The sequence below is a fragment of the Eurosta solidaginis genome, chromosome 1, assembly GCF_040869045.1.
Source record: "Eurosta solidaginis isolate ZX-2024a chromosome 1, ASM4086904v1, whole genome shotgun sequence".
Classification (NCBI taxonomy): domain Eukaryota; kingdom Metazoa; phylum Arthropoda; class Insecta; order Diptera; family Tephritidae; genus Eurosta; species Eurosta solidaginis.
The window spans coordinates 237154013-237170003 of record NC_090319.1 but is presented as its reverse complement, the minus strand read 5'-3'; the positions used below and the strand labels follow the sequence as shown (position 1 = coordinate 237170003).

At 36.5% G+C, this 15991-nt stretch overlaps 1 long non-coding RNA gene across 1 annotated transcript; it reads right to left on the bottom strand.

Moving 5' to 3' along the window:
• Positions 1 to 481: 481 nt before the first annotated feature.
• On the bottom strand, positions 482 to 15824 carry LOC137241751 (uncharacterized). The gene is made up of 3 exons (XR_010950022.1): positions 15693 to 15824; positions 1096 to 1170; positions 482 to 1012 (listed from the first exon to the last, which is right to left on the bottom strand). It is a non-coding gene; the product is annotated as an uncharacterized lncRNA (long non-coding RNA).
• Positions 15825 to 15991: the final 167 nt, after the last annotated feature.

Below are 15991 nucleotides of genomic sequence, written 5' to 3'. Positions count from 1 at the left end.
TTTCAGATACAAAAGTTCAAAATTCAGTTGTTGAAAAACTAGTTAAAACCACCTCTTTGATGTGTGAGAATTTTCAGTCGGTAAAACATATTCAATTGTTTCCTGAAGATGATCTCAGAATGAGATCGAAATATCGACCAAATAAAATTAGAAATACAAACATTTAAACTGTGTTTCAATTTTTTAAACTGCCTCGAGCTCATCAAAATATAATAAATTAATTTTCAGAAACTTTCTTTGGACTTAGCTGAAATTAAAACAGAAATGTATCGGACTCAATCTAGGTCGCGTAATTTATTTATTTATTTATTTATTCATATTATAGTCTAGGACAATTAGAACCTCATTACAGACTGTTTACAAATGTATCTTAAATAATATATATTAAGCATTCAAGTTATTTCATTCAATAGCAGTTTAAACCTAAATTTATTTTAAAATTTATTCTAGGAACAATTTTAGAAATTCTTTTAGGCGTCGTTCTAACTCGCATAATAATCCAAATTGGTTGTGTAGATTTCACTACAAATATGGAAATAATGCTAGAAGTTGTGAACAACCTTGTTCTTGTAACAAAAACAAAGATTCAACAAACTAAACTCTTCCGTTGTTGCAGCGACGAACAACGGATTTCGAATTTTCGACGCGTCGCTTATTTAGTTTTGATAGAGAAAACAAACAAAATTTTTTAATTGATAGTGGAGCAGAAATTTCGGTATTACCCGCATCCAAATTTCATCATACAAAATGTTCAAACATAATTCTCACTGCAGCTAATGGCTAAACAATTGCCACTTACGGGAAAAGGCTTTTAAATGTAAATTTAGGTTTAAGACGTGAATTTCCCTTTACATTTTTGATTGCGGATATAGCCAAGCCAATAATTGGCGCTGATTTTCTTTGTAAATATGGTCTTCTTACTGACGTTAAACATAAACGTTTAGTAGATCCATTAACTAATCTCTCAGTTAATACAGTACTCCTATATCCTACTTTTGTGATATTCCATTACCTAAATTATTTGTGGTGTACAATAAATTTACAAAATTATTAAAAGAGTTTCCATCACTTATTTCAGAGCCAGATTATACTAACCTGTTAAACATACAACAATAAGAGGCATTTGTCGGCCTTCAAATTCTTCAGTAGCATCACCACTTCATCTTGTACCTAAAAAAGAGTTGAATGATTGGCGTCCATGTGGTAATTTTAGAAGATTGAATATTGTAACTGTTCCCGACCGTTATCCCTTACCTCACATTCCGGATTTTAATATGAACCTTCATAATAAAAATATATTTTCAAAATTAGATTTAGTTAGGGCATATCACCAAATTCCTGTGGCTGAAGAAGATATTTATAAAACTGCTATTGCAACTCCTTTCGATATGTTTGAATTCATGAGAATGCCTTTCGGACTAAGGAATTCTGCACAAACCTTTCAAAGATTCATAAATGAGGTAGTAGGTGACTTAGATTTTGTATATGCTTACATCGACGACTTACTTATTGCAAATAAAGATGAAGAACAAAATTTGAAAGATTTACGTATCATTTTTCAACGCCTTACAGAGTACGGTTTAAACATTAAACCAAGTAAATGTACTTTTGGTGTAACAAATATAGATTTTTTAGGACATAACATTTCTGGAACAGGTATTCGAACTTCCGATGAAGAGGTATCAGCTATTCGCAATTTCGAACGTCCAAAATCAGTTAAGCAGACACAGAAATTTATTGGTATGGTACATTATTATCATAGATACATTCCAAAACTAGCAGAATTTACAAACAAAATTTATGATTTAATTAACAAAGTAAGTAAAAAACGTGACAAAAGTTTGGTATGGGTCGAGAATACGAATGAAGCTTTTGAATGCATTAAAGATAAATTTGCATCTACGGTATTGTTAAATCATTTTATCAAAGATGCTAAATTATCTTTAACAGTAGATGCATCTAACACAGCGATTGGGGGCGTTATACAACAAAATTACAATAATAAAATTGAGCCTATTGCATTCTATTCTAAAAAACTTTCTCCAACTGAAATTAAATATAGTGCTTTTGATAGGGAGTTATTGGCGATTTACTCAAATATAAAACATTTTAGATATCTTTTGGAAGGACGATAATTTACACTTTATACGGTCCATAAACCTTTGACTACTGCTTTAAACTTGAAATTCATAGCACAATTTACTGTACAATTTACAGTACATTAAAGGAGAATCCAATGTGGTAGCAGATACGCTATCTAGAGCTTTTGAGGTTAGTGCAATATATAATACAGAACTGAATTTTAAAATTTTACAAACTGAACAACCAAAAGAAGGTGATGACTTAAATCAACTTGTATCTGATTCTCAATATCTAAATTTAAAACTAATTAATATTCCCATTTTAAATATTAATATTTGTTGTGAAATTTCAGGAGAAACTCCTAGGTTATTTGTACCGAGTAATCTGCGAAAAACAGTATTTGATCTTTTACATAGAATAGAATATCCGGGTACAAGAGCTACACGACGGATCATAGTTAAAAAATATTATTGGCCTAATATGAATAAAGATATTAATATTTGGTAAAAAGAGTGTCTTAATTGTCAAAACTCTAAAGTTTTCGCCATACAAAATCCCCTGTTGTCAAAATTCAAATTCCCAAGAATATATTTGAACACATCCATTTAGATATAGTTGGACCATTACATATTTCAAAAGGACATCGCTATATTTTAACGATTATTGAAATATTTAACCGTTGGCCTGAGGCATATTCATTAAAAGATATTTCAGCAACTACAATTGCAAGTAAGTTTTTTAGATAATATTTTTCTCGGTTTGCAGTTCCGTTAAAGATAACAACTGATCAAGCTAGCCAATTTAAATCGAAATTGTTTTCAGAGTTAACTAAATTATGTGGTAGTCACCAAATTACAACATCCGCATATCACCCCGAAGGAAATGGTATGGTTGAGAGGTTTCATAGACAATTAAAAACTACTATAATAGCTAGAGAGGACACAAATATTTGGTATGATGAGTTACCTTGGTTTGCGATCTGTTCATAATAAAATAAATAAATGTAAGGTGCGATAACCTCCGAAGAGATCTAAGGATGGGCTTCTCTTCCAATTTGCGTCGTGCTCCTCTTGATTTTCCCTACAAATTGGCTGGACGGGACCTACATGATTTTATGCCGACTCCGAACGTCATCTGCAAGGAAGATGAGTTTTCACTGAGAGCTTTCCATGGCAGAAATACACCCGGAGCGCTTGCCAAACACTGCCGAGGGGCGACCCCGCTCAGTAAAATTTTCTTCTAATTGAAAAACCTTATTTCTAAAATTTTTGATGTTGCTTTGCCCGGGGTTTGAACCCAGGGCATCCGGTGTGGTAGCGGAGCACGCTACCATCACACCAAAGTGGCCGCGACGTACACAATTAAAGACTACTATAATAGCTTAAAGACTACTATAATAGCTAGAGAGGACACAAATAATTGGTATGACGAGTTACCTGTCATATTACTTGGTTTGCGATCTATTCACAAAGAAGATATTTCGGCTACACCAGCGGAAATGGTTTTCGGTCAGAATTTACGTTTGCCAGGCGAACTTGTTGTGCCATCAGCTAAAAAGTGCTCACCAACTGAAATTTTAAGTAATTTACGTGGACATTTTCGAAATGTTAGATCAAATTTAAGTCATCATACAGATTCTGACACTGGAATTTACGTTCCAAAAGTTCTTCAAACTTGTAAGTTTGCATTTGTTCGAGATATTAATGAACATTCATTACAACAACCATTTGAAGGACATTACAAAATTGTGGAAAAAGATCAAAAATGTTTAAACTTGAAATAGATAATAATATTAAAACTATTCCTATTGACAGATTAAAACCTGCAATAATTGAAACAACAGCCACAAACAACACCAAGAATTTACATAAAAAGAGAGTTACGTTCAATATGTATAATGTTAAATTTTCTTGAAGGGGGAGTAATGTAGGGTTCTTATTATTTGTATTTAACTTTGTATTTTAGTTACTTTGAACTTTGCAATTTTAAAATGTTATATCAATATTTTAATTTTCAATATTGATTTTTCAATTTTCAAAAATTTTCATGATGGTGAAAAATTTAAAAAGATATTGACGCATACATTTAGGCGTATTCTTTATTGAATAAAAGTTTCTTTATATATCCATAAAATTAAAAGTGGTTTCAATCAACGCACTGGGGCATAAGAAAACAGCCCGTATCGCTTCTGAGGGCAGTGTTTTGGCAGACCTGTATCTTCTTCCAGTGAGTAATCTTTAGGCTTGGCGCCCATATCGGGGACGTGTAGCATGCAAACGGCCGGACAATTGCTTTGTAAGTGGTAATAAGCGTTTCTTTGTCTTTATCCCAAGTTCTGCCGGCAAGAGATTTGAGGATTTTAATACGGCTCTGTATTTTAGGTACAATTGCTCTTGCATGCTCTCCAAAATGTAGATCCTGATCAAAAGTTACACCCAAGATTTTGGGGTGTAAAACAGTGGGTAGCGTAATGCCATCGACGTGGATGGGCAATATGGTTGACATTTGCCGTGTCCATGTTGTAAATAAGGTCGGCGATGATTTGGTCGGTGACAATGTCAGGTTTCGCTAGGCGAAAAACTGGAGAGATCAGGGATTTTATTACAAAGCTCATCGATGTGTGGACCTGGGCCTGTGGCCATTATTGTACAGTCATCTGCGTAGGATACAATAGTGACTCCATCTTCGCATCGATATGCAGAAGTTAAACAAAAGCGGGGAGAGGGGGGGGGGAGTTACTAAACAGATAATTTGCGGTCCACCTTTTGAGATTTGGAGTAATGTAGGACCCTTCCAAGTCTTGCAGTAACGTGCCGTGATTGACCGTATCAAAAGCTTTTGTTAGATCCAGCGCAACGAGGTGGGGATTTTAATTTATCCGCAAATTTATCTGCGTGTTAATGGCATTTAACACGGTGGTAGTGTTATGTAGTTTTCGAAAGCCATGCTGATGATTGGCAAGACGCAAATTTGCAGTGAAATAGAACGCTTCAAGTGTCTTACTGGCGATAGGAGAGATATCGGACAATAAGGTTCTCCTCTGTTAGCTGGTTTCCCAGGCTTTAATAGCGGAACCACCCTGGTCAATTTCCATTTTTCGGGGATGACGAAGGTGTACAGGGACAGGTTGAAGACATGCGCTAGATAACTAATCCCTCTTTGCCAAATTTTTTAAGCATCGGCATAGATATGCCTTCTGGGCCTACTACTTTAGATGGTTTAGCTTGAACGATGGCATCTTCAACCTCTTTACGTCTGTGCGTTATCTGCTGTTATTGTTGTTGTGTTGTAACGATAAGGACACTCCCCGAAGGTCTTGGGTAGTGCTAACGATGTTGATGGTTCTTCGCAGGATGCAGATCCGGTACGTTCTCGTACCAAGCCCGACCATCTCGGGAACGATTTGTTATGACCACATGCGACCTTCTAGGCCATATCGCTCTCCCACCCCCCAGATCCATAAAGAGTTCGGAGTCGCGAGAGCCTCGGTTGTTAATCCAACAGGATTCGCCACGGATATGTGAGGTTGAAAATTGGGTTTGGAGAAGCTATATATTGCGCTGGCAACCTGAAAGGGTTGCGCTACATAATCCCTTGAATCTGTTTGGTATTTTAGTCGCCTCTTGCGACAGGCTTACCTACCGCGGGTATATTCTAACCCCTAACCCGCGGGGGTGTATTGGTTTTTTGGAAATTCCGAAAGGCAGGCCTGTTCAGGAATGCAATACGCTCTTCAACGTGCGGAACTATACCGCAAGAAATCTAAGTCCAGATGAATACAATACATGTTTGTACATAGTTTCAGTTATTCTATAGCCAAACTTGCGAACTTCATATGTTCTTTCTTTCAGGTGGCTCCTTCTAAATAAGGATTTGTGCCAAACCTCTTTATCTATCAATCAAGATCCTCTAAGCCTCAATATCTGATTCAATGGCACTCTAATCGCACATTAAGTAAATGTTCGTAAGTATGTAATAGATATCGCACACCTATATCAAAAAGAAGGTAACTTAAAAATCGGAAGTTTTTTATTGGTTACATTTTGTAAGCAACTTTTTAAACAATGTGGGCGTGAACATTAATGAATTTTCGAAGATCTGAACTTAATACCAAGAACCATAATTCTGGGAAATTCCAAAGTGGTACTAATAATTTCTGATGTCTGAGTTTCAAAACTTTTTAATTTTCTTCTTATAAATTTGCCAAGCCGAGTTTTCAAAATTTCTACAAATTTATATTTTTGTTCATAGAGCCAATCCACATATCAAGTTTAATAACTTTATATGTATATCTTTGGTAATGCATTATCACATTTTTTTCCTCTTTTCAAAATTTCGGTATCGGCTATGGAATGATGAATTATGAGGAAGATTTTGATAAAACTATATCGTCGATGAAAGTGCAAAACACGCATAGCACTTCTGCGAAACCATGTTAGCGTTGGTACATAAATTTTACAGGAGAGACTGAAAACTGATTTACTTCAAAAGTTAAGGGATTCGTTTCAACAAAGGTAGAAGTTCTGAATTTCTTTCTAACAAAGCTTTTCATTTTTATGAGAAAAATGTAATAAAGGAGATATTCCCATTCAATGCATCATATGCGGTTTTGCAAAGAAGAATTTCCTTAATATAAGTCAAAGATGCAAATTTTTAGCAAACTTCATTTACTTCTACTCGAGGCTCGCAGAGTATAAAAATTTTGAACGCATGGCGGTAGATTATAACGACTTACACTAATCATCCGTTCGTCTGTGAACACGACAACTTGACTTAATATCTAGATATTTTATTGAAATAACATTTCCCATCAATACTTAAAATGTGCGAAATTTTTCTTTTTACAGAAAATTTTGCAGCTATAACCAAAATGTCCTGTGTAGGTTCAGATAGCAACACGTAATTTAATTTTTGGAAATTTTTAAAAAGGGGAGTGGTACCGCACAATTATGGCAAAATCAATTTTTAAAATATTGGTGGTCATAAGATGAAACAGAATACGATAATAAGACACTGCTCACTTCTGACATAATTAATTTTTCAAATATTATTGGTCATTAATCAAAACCGTTCAAGCTGCTAGTACAAACTCGATAAACTGATAACCCTTTTCATAAAAAATGAACATAATCTGTAAAGGAACATGCACACTTTTATAAAAAAGAATGTTTAAGAGTGTGTGGGCGAGTATAATAGGCGATATGTTTGCGAAAAAAACCTAGTATCAATGCTATTTTACACAAAATCAATAACTAAACAAGTTTTAAAAATGTGCGTGGCACACCTTTTTTATAAAGCATCTCCCGCCGTAATTGCGATATACGTTAAAACCCACACCGATATTAACGACTTCTAAAATACCATTCTAACAGAAAATCAGAAGAATTAAAACACTTTACAATTGAAAATATTTTAATATTCTAAAATGTTTTTTCAGCAATTATTGTTCGTTTCGGGAACCAGAATTGAGAGAAAAAACAACCCATCATAAAAAACTACGCCGAACACGCTCGTTCGTTTTATTATTATTTTTTTTAATAAAAATATTATCAAACAAAAATATGCACGATTTGAAATTACTTATAGCAACACAATTAAGTTAAATTTTTTAAAGTGGGCTGTACTTACGCATGAGAGCAAGTTCACCATATCTAACCGCGGTTTTGCAGTCATAATTTGTGCTACCGCTGTCCGCAGTTTGCAATGACGCCGGAAGATAATATATTTCTTACTAACGAATACCAGAAGTCTTTAGTGGGCGTATCTCAGATATGACATCGACGGTATGGTTGAAAATTTGAACCTTAACCTGAAACTTGTTTGTACTATATTAATATATGGCCAAACTAAATTTGGTTTAAAGTTTATATTATACCGGTTTGTCAAAAGCATTGCGGCAACTTAATTTCAGTTTTAAACAAGAGAATTTTAAATCTGTATTTAAAACAAAGAAAAACTTTGCTGGCCGTCGGCGGGCTGCTAATAAAAATGTCCTGCATCAGAGTCGTGCGGATTATCCACTGAGCTATTTAAGATATTTAAACTTTTTGATATTTTGGACTTATTGTTCTTATTAGAATTTAAATCTAATAAAATTACAAAATGTCCCACAAGGTTTGAAAAATTTCTTTCACAATGAATGGTTTAAAATATATGTTCAAATTTTTAAACCATAGAGGTTTACACCAATCACCTTATCGGCGGCTACGGCGTAGTATCCATAATAAACCGGGGGCGTATCTAATATAAATAACTCGATTTTCTTTTTTAAAAGAGTAATTTTCGGAAATGTTTTGTTCATATGTATTTAGGGATATCGAATTTTTGACCACTTCGGACTTCTCACGGCAACTGGTTCTACATATTGGAGTGATCCGGGGTTTTTGCCAGGACCAATGTCTGATATTTTAATGTAACGCGGCTCAATTTTTTCGCGGATCGTTGAAAAAATTTCATCATAGGAGTAGCTCCTTGCGGAGAGACTGTCCTTCATTCAAATACTCCAGGGAGGCTTCGAACCTGATCCCGGTCGTAGGTACTGGTACTGCTGCGTCTGCCGAAAAAAAACAAATACTTAAATTGGACACAATTTTGTCTATATGTCTCTTGCAAAGCGTACTTTCACCGAGGGCCTAACTCCTAATACGCGTGGCGGCACACGGGCGTACTTACTATAAATAACTTGATTTTCTTATTAAAAAAATAATGGTTTTGTCTATATGTATTTAGGGATATTGAAGTTCTATATACTGGAGTAATGCGGGGTTTTTACCAGGACCAGTGGCTGGTATTTAGATGAAAGGCTGCTCACTTTCTCGCAGACCGTTCAAAAAATTGCACCCCAGGCGTAACTCCATGCGAAGGGACCGTCCTTTATTAACATACTTTAGGTAGGCTTCAAGCCTAACTTCAGCCCTAGGGACTGGTACTGCTGCCGAGAAATAAAACAAATACTTAATATGGTCCCACTTTTGTCTGTATGTCTCTTGAAAAGCATAACCCCTAATACTCGTCATCGACGCGATTTCTTTAAATCAGTTGCGCCCGCTATCAATATCTTTTAATAGTCATGATCCTCGTACCAAAGTTTTTACTATCAGGATTAATTTTTGTCCATTGTTTACCGCGCCAAATGGCGCCTCCAGTTTTTACGGCTGTTTTTAAGAGCTGCAATTTCCGAAGTTCGATCAGTAGCAATTTCGAGCCTCCTGGCCCTCACGCCGTATGCTAGCACAGAACCTAGAAGCTCGAGGTGAAGCTACGAATACTTTTAGGCATATGTATATGTTGCTCAATACTTCCGAGCTACGTAGCCAACAAGGGACTATTCCAATCACCAGAGAAACACCCTGAATCGTTAAGAAGTAACTATAAGCTGTCTGGGTGGATATCATTGTGTAACTCATGTGTGAAAACCCTCCGTGGCTCTACATAGTTTAGACGTGCGCACTTCTCTTATTAATGTATAGGGCCTGGATGCAATGTTTGAAAATTTGCAGACGTTTGTTTTCGAAACATTGATTTCAATAGTCTTCGTTAAACCAAAACGATCATATATATTATATCTAATTGCTGTTTTTATGTAAGGACCCCTTTTGCGCACTTATTTGGAATCCAAATCTATAAATAAAGTTTTGGTTGTAAAAATGGAGATTCGGGCTATTAGCGAGCTTTGGCCAATTTTGGTCGTAGTGCTTTTGTTTAGCTATATTTTATTAAAATAATTTATTAAAAATAAACGATTGTGAGCACACAAAAAATATATTTTACTATGGCACTATTGTGAATATTTGACTGCATTACCGGCAGTTGCTGTTGTACGCTAGATGGCAGCGCAAACTGTAAGTTAATAGAACAGCTGATTTCGGTTTATATTTGATAAGAGACTTTTATATTGGTTGCGCAAGATGCGCAAGGGTCAGGCTCGTATTTTAAATTAAGATAGTAGCACACCCGGTCATTTGTTCGACTTTCTTGGTAAAATTTTAGCTTTACCACTTTGAGGCATCTGGGGAAGATCAGAGCCTCACCTGGTAAATATATATGTGCCTACATATTCACATTTGTAACAGGAGCCGTAACGTGTAGGTGGTATTTAAATTTGGGCTGGATAGGCGACCGCCGTGGTGTGTTGGTAGCGTGCTCCGTCTACCGCACCGAAAATCCTAGTTTAATTTACCGTACAAAGCAGCATTAAAAATTTAAAAACAAGTTTTTTTCAATTAGAAAAAGGTTTTTCTTAGTGGTGTCGCCCCTCGGCAGTGATTTAGCAAACATTCCGAGTGCATTTCTGCAATACAAAGCTTCTCCCTCAGTGAAAGCTTTTCCGCCTTGCAGATGCCGTTCGGAGTCGGCGTAAAATACGTGCTAGTGCATGTATTTGTAGAAAAAATTAAGAGAAATACGACGCAACTAAAAGCGAAGCTTGGCGTAAAATCTCCTCGGAGGCTATTGCGTTTTGTATTTTTTTTATTTGGATAGGCTATAATCATTATGATTCACTACAAGGGCTAAGTGTGAACATCGAATTTAACGTTTTAGATGCTATATTATAGTTTGGTAACAAAAAACAACAGAGGTTAGAATATAAGTCCAAGTGATTTTTCATACCCTCCTCATACCTATGTCTTCAAGTTAAGTATGAGTTGAGATAATTTCGAAAGGGTATTTAAACCCCATTAAGCCTTGTTGCGAACACCAGAGGGTTGGCAGCCCTAGTTTGAAGAAAATATATAAACATTTTATCCGAAAAGAGATTAATTGCGGTAACCCTTTTTAAGAAAAGTTTACTAAATTTTTTGCATACAAAGGCAAAATGATCACAAATGCGTATTTCGTATTTTATATATGAATCTTTCCATTTCATTTGAACCTACTAAAGGATTTTGCATCACAGAATTCGCTTATTATTTAAGCCAATCGGGATATAGAATTTTTGAAAAAATTAGCACTTTTTTTGGAAAATTTGCTTTTTCAATGGGGAAAATTGAAAACATGTTCGGCTTTAGTCAGTTTATTCGAATTCATAGTTTGTTATTAATTTTTTGAAAAATCAAAGTGAATTTTGAAATTTATTATATACTTTTCCCTTTTATATTTCGTTTTATTTACTTGGGGAAACCGGTAATGCAAAATCCGATGGTACGTTGAGCTGGCAATGAAAGCTAAAAAAGTTTAATTTCGCAATTGGATTTTATAACTGGCAGTGATACTCCGGTGATACTGATTTCGACCATATCGGATATGAACAATAAACGGCCTAGACAGTCTTAAATAAGTAGAAAATATAGTAACGCGCCGAATGTCGCTGCCATGCAGCGACGGCGTGCGAAAAACGTCAAAATCGGCGGTGTACACCTCTAGTAACAATATATACTCCGCTGTGATTGTGAAGATGACAGCAGAGTCAACAACTTCAAAAGCAGCGTATCAATTGTCGTCAATTCTTTAGCTAAATTAATGCCCGTATTTTTATACTCAGTTGAGCAGAGCTCACAGAGTATATTAAGTTTGATTGGATAACGGTTGGTTGTACATATATAAAGGAATCGAGATAGATATAGACTTCCATATATCAAAATAATCAGGATCCAAAAAAAATTTGATTGAGCCATGTCCGTCCGTCCGTCCGTCCGTTAACACGATAACTTGAGTAAATTTTGAGGTATCTTGATGAAATTTGGTACGTAGGTTCCTGAGCACTCATCTCAGATCGCTATTTAAAATGAACGATATCGGACTATAACCACGCCCACTTTTTCGATATCGTAAATTTCGAAAAACCGAAAAAATGCGATAATTCATTGCCAAAGGCGGTTAAAGCGATGAAACTTGGTAGATGGGTTGACGTTATGACGCATAATAGAAAATTAGTAAGATTTTGGACAATGGGCGTGGCACCGCCCACTTTTACAAGAAGGTAATTTAAAAGTTTTGCAAGCTGTAATTTGGCAGTCGTTGAAGATATCATGATGAAATTTGGCAGGAACGTTACTACTATTACTGTATAAGTGCTAAATAAAAATTAGCAAAATTAGATGAAGAACACGCCCACTTTTTAAAAAAAAATTTTTTTTAATTCAAATTTTAACAAAAAATTTAATATCTTTACTGTATATAAGTAAATTAAGTCAAAATTCAACTCCAGTAATGATATGATGCAGCAAAATACAAAAATAAAAGAAAATTTCAAAATGGGCGTGGCTCCGCCCATTTTCATTTAGTTTGTCTAGAATACTTTTAATGCCATAAGTTGAACAAAAATTTACCAATCCTTTCGAAATTTGGTAGGAGCATAGATTCTATGACGGTAACTGTTCTCTGTGAAAATGGGCGAAATCGGTGGAAGCCACGCCCAGTTTTGATACACAGTCCACCGTCTGTCCTTCCGCTCGGCCGTTAACACAATAACTTGAGCAAAAACCGATATATCTTTACTAAACTTAGCCCACGTACTTATCTGAACTCACTTTATCTTGGTATAAAAAATGGCCGAAATCCGACCATAACCACGCCCACTTTATCGATATCGAAAATTACGAAAAATGAAAAAATGCCATAATTCTATACCAAATACGAAAAAAGGGATGAAACATGGTAACTGGATTGATTTATTGACGCAAAATATAACTTTGGAAAAAAATTTGTAAAATGGGTGTGACAACTACCATATTAAGTAGAAGAAAATGAAAAAGTTCTACAAGGCGAAATCAACAGCCCTTGGAATCTTGGCAGGAATACTGTTAGTGGTATTGAATATATAAATAAATTAGCAGTACCCGACAGATGATTTTCTGGATCACCTCGTCCACATTTGGTCGATATTGCGAGAACGCCTTCACATATACATCTAAGGGCCACTCGCTTTTAAAACCCTCATTAATACCTTTAATTTGATATCCATATCGTACAAACACATTCTAGAGTCACCCCTGGCCCACCCTAATGGCGACATCTCGAAAAGGCGTGCACCTATAGACCTAATGCCCACTCCCTCTTAAAATGCTCAGTAACACCTTTCGTTTGATACCCATATCGTAAAAACATTCTAGAGTCACCCGTGGCTCACCCTAATGGCGATATCTCGAAAAGGCGTCCACCTATAGACCTAATGTCCACTCCCTCTTAAAGTGCTCAGTAACACCTTTCGTTTGATACCCATATCGTACAAACATTCTAGAGACACCCCTGGCCCACCCTAATGGCAATATCTCGAAAAGGCGTCCACCTATAGACCTAATGCCCACTCCCTCTTAAAATGCTCAGTAACACCTTTCGTTTGATACCCATATCGTACAAACATTCTAGAGTCACCCCTGGCCCACCCTAATGGCGATATCTCGAAAAAGCGTCCACCTATAGACCTAATGCCCACTCCCTCTTAAAACGCTCAGTAACACCTTTCGTTTGATACCCATTGCGTACAAACATTCTAGAGTCACCCTTGGTCCACCTTTATGGCGATATCTCGAAAAGGCGTCCACCTATAGAACTGAGGATTACTCCCTTTTAAAATAATCATTACTACCTTTCATTTGATACCCATATCGTACAAACACATTCTAGAGTCACCCCGGCCCACCCTAATGGCGATATCTCGAAAAGGCGTCCACCTATAGACCTAATGCCCACTCCCTCTTAAAATGCTCAGTAACACCTTTCGTTTGATACCCATATCGTACAAACATTCTAGAGTCACCCCTGGCCCACCCTAATGGCGATATCTCGAAAAGGCGTCCACCTATAGACCTAATGCCCCCTCCCTCTTAAAATGCTCAGTAACACCTTTGGTTTGATACCCATATCGTACAAACATTCTAGAGTCACCCTTGGTTCACCTTTATGGCGATATCTCGAAAAGGCGTCCACCTATAGAACTAAGGATTACTCCCTTTTAAAATACTCATTACCACCTTTCATTTGATACCCATATCGTACAAACACATTATTGAGTCACCCCTGGCCCACCCTAATGGCGATATCTCGAAAAGGCGTCCACCTATGGACCTAAAGCCCACTCCCTCTTAAAATGCTCAGTAACACTTTTCGTTTGATACCCATATCGTACAAACATTCTAAAGTCACCCCTGGCCCACCCTAATGGCGATATCTCGAAAAGGCGTCCACCTATAGACCTAATGCCCACTCCCTCTTAAAATGCTCAGTAACAACTTTCGTTTGATACCCATATCGTACAAACACATTCTAGAGTCACCCCTGGCCCACCCTAATGGCGACATTTCGAAAAGGCGTCCACCTATGGACCTAATGCCCACTCCCTCTTAAAATGCTCAGTAACACTTTTCGTTTGATACCGATATCGTACAAACATTCTAGAGTCACCCCTGGCCCACCCTAATGACGATATCTCGAAAAGGCGTCCACCTATAGACCTAATCCCACTCCCTCTTAAAATGCTCAGTAACACCTTTCGTTTGATACCCATATCGTACAACCATTCTAGAGTCACCCTTGGTCCACCTTTATGTCGATATCTCGAAAAGGCGTCCACCTATAGAGCTAAGGATTACTCCCTTTTAAAATACTCATTACCATCTTTCATTTGATACCCATATCATACAAACACATTCTAGAGTCACCCCTGGCCCACCCTAATGGCGACATTTCGAAAAGGCGTCCACCTATAGACCTAATGCCCACTCCCTCTTAAAATGCTCAGTAACACCTTTCATTTGATTCCCATATCGTACAACTAGAGACACCCCTGGTCCACCTTTATGGCGATATCTCGAAACGGCGTCCACCTAGGGAACTAAGGATCACTCCTTTCCAAAATACTCATTAACAGCTTTTATTTGATACCCATATCGTACAAATATATTCTAGAGTCACCCCTGGTCCACCTTTATGGGGATTTCTCGAAAAGGCGTTCACCTATAGAACTAAAGCCCATTCCATTTTAAAATACTTATTATAACCTTTCATTTGATACCCATATCGTACAAACACATTCTAGAGTCAGCCCTGGTCCCCCTTTATGGCGATATCCCTAAATGGCGTCCATCCATAGAACTATGGCCTACTGTCTCTTAAAATACTCTTTAATACCTTCCATTTGATACACATGTCATACAACCACATTCCAGGATTACCCTAGGTTCATTTTCCTACATGGTGATTTTCCTTATTTTGTCTCCATAGCTCTCAACTGAGTATGTAATGTTCGGTTACACCCGAACTTAGCCTTCCTTACTTGTTGAATATGGAGGTGAGTGAATGATTAACTGGCAAACAAAATATCCCAACAATCTTTCCGAGTTTTCCATTCACTTATTTTTGTCAAGGCGTCCACTATACCCGCCATTTTTGCAGCAGACTTAATAGAGTATTTAACCCACTCAAATGAATTATGAAATGTAATACCTCGCTTAGGATACGACTTTTTATAGAACTTGTATACTTTATTTCTTTTCTTTTCTAAACAATTTATCTCCCGTTATAAGTTGTCTAACATTAAATTGTAATTTTACAAACCTTTGTGATAAATTTATATTTTTCATCTGTAGTTAAATATTGTTGTAATAAAATTTTATTATACATATGTATTCAGTGGATGTTAAAATATTTTCGACTCAAAATATTTCACTCACAATTTTATTGAACTCAACTGCGTGGCTATTTGGAAAATCTGCGGGATCTTTGAGGATGTTTTGTTACTAAGCAATAATAATAACTTAACATTCTATTAACAACAATTTCGCACTCCCGATACTGCCTATCAGCAATGTAACTAACGCAGTGTCCAGAAATCTGATGCCAAGTACAGACGAAATCGACCATTAAATGCAATATGTATGTATGTACTTGGGTTCTTTACGCTATAGCTAATGTATCAACAGCGGTTAATGTTCCAACGGCATTCAGTAGATCCATGCTCTAACCAACTATA